Genomic DNA, 1982 nt, shown 5'->3' on the forward strand with positions numbered 1-1982 from the left:
AAATGGCTCTTTCCAAAATAAAAGCTATACTATACGCTTCTTCTGGGCTATATTTTCAGCAGCATATTAAACATATCAGGTCCCCATAAGAAGAATCATGTGCCAACGGCTGACTCGGGTAAAGTTTGTAGCATGCGTGCTTGTTGTTTTTGTCTGCTTCCACTTGTCTTTGCACTAGGATGATGTCGGTTTAAATGTGCAGTCATATTTGTTGTGTTCCCACTAGTGCTGTCAGCGTAAATCTCGTTGAAATGACGTTAACGCCACAACATGGCAAATCTCTGTTAACGAGCTACCGCGGATCGCCCGTGCATGGGGCTGGACGGCCAACACCTTAACGAGCTAACTGCGCTAACACACTAGCTCCCACCCATGTAATTGAGCTTTGCGTGGTACATCCAACATACTGTTTTACTTTACTCCATGACGCGCTTAACTTCAGGGTCATACGTCACATGAAAACCAAAATAGTTCCAAACGCCAGATCTGAATGAGGGTGGGGGAGGTTAAATTTGCCATGTTGCAAGGAGAGCTTAACTTCTGTCTTGCTAGCTTGCCCTGCGTGAATCTGCATTGGACTACTCCGCCTAGGCTGCACTGTCGAGCGCAGATCCACTGAGCGCTCAACACAGACAGCATCGTCAGAAGGAAAGTTGATAAAATAAATTAAAATTTTATTTTGTATTGTTCGATACATATGGGTATGAACCGAAAGCACTGTATCGAACGGTTCAATATCGATACGAGTATCGTTGCACCCCTAGCTCTTATGCATAACTTGGTTGCAAACATTGGCTAATTGAATTACTTCCCTTCCTATTGGCTTGAAGCGATCTGGCCTTTCTCCTCTGACCTCTGGCGTCAAAAAGGCACCTCTCACAAAGAGAAATGCTGATCACTGGAGATTTTCTCTTTTCTGGACTATTTTCTGTAAATATATAGTTGTGCTGGAAAATCAAAGTAGATGAGCATTTTCTGCAGGATTTTTGTGGCTCGAGAGATATGGCTGAGTTGTCTGTCAGTCTGAAGGTTGGTGGCTCGATCACCACATCCTCCAGCCTGCATGTCAAAGTATCCTTGTGTAAGATACCGAACCCCAGGTTGCCCCGATACATTCATCTGAGTAAGAATGTGAGATTGAATGTTACAGAAGGCACTTAGGCACAGAATAAAGCACTTTATGAATGTAGGTGTTTGACTGGGGGAGTGAGGCTTGTAGTAAAAAGGTGAGTGAGTAGTAAAAAAAGGGCTTTGAATGCTCAGTTAGAGTAAAAAAGCTGCATCTAAGCACTAATCCATTTACCATTTTACTGAAATACCCTGAAATACAGCCCACCTGACACCAACAGCCACTTTCAAAGTCACTTAAATCACCTTTCTGTTCAGTTTGAACTTCAGCAGCTTGTCTTTCATTTCTACAAGCCTAAACGCTTTGAGTTGCTGCCATGTGAAATTTGCTTTAACAAGCATTTGAATCAGTGTACCTAACAACGTGGCCAGGGAGCATATTTAAAAAAAAAGGTAAAAAGGTCATGAGGGAGGAAATTAGCAGCAGAGCAAAAACATCGCTGTACCAGGCTGTAAACATGTTAATTTCTGGTGTTAACAAGGGAGCCTATTTGGACTGACTCATTTTTGGAGCCAACCTCAGGAGGCTATTTCAGTAACCGCAAGTTGGCTTAATTTTTTTTTGTCTCGGAACCTCTCTGACACGTGGCATTAGGTGAGACGTGTCGCCACATTTAATCTTGATTTATGCAGCAACAATTTTATCAATTAATTTTAGTTAGCCAGGCCACAATTACATCTGGCAGCTGGAGCATTTCATTAAAAATTTATTCTTGCAATGAGTTTCTGTGGCGTATCCTGTTTTAGTTTAGTCCCACCACAATAACTGTAGTAAGCATTTATAATATTCCTGCATGAATTGACAAAAGAGCTGGTTCAACTGCATTCTGATCCCTGGTGTTCCTCATACAGTG

The 1982-nt window shown here is 42.2% G+C and overlaps 1 protein-coding gene across 2 annotated transcripts in view; it reads right to left on the bottom strand.

Moving 5' to 3' along the window:
• gsap (gamma-secretase activating protein) overlaps positions 1 to 1982 on the bottom strand; it is a 58706-nt gene that overhangs the window by 11307 nt on the left and 45417 nt on the right. The gene's annotated exons all lie outside the window — the stretch shown is intronic.

Source organism: Pundamilia nyererei, unplaced genomic scaffold, assembly GCF_000239375.1.
Source record: "Pundamilia nyererei isolate P.nyererei 1_Seehausen unplaced genomic scaffold, PunNye1.0 scaffold00014, whole genome shotgun sequence".
Taxonomy (NCBI): domain Eukaryota; kingdom Metazoa; phylum Chordata; class Actinopteri; order Cichliformes; family Cichlidae; genus Pundamilia; species Pundamilia nyererei.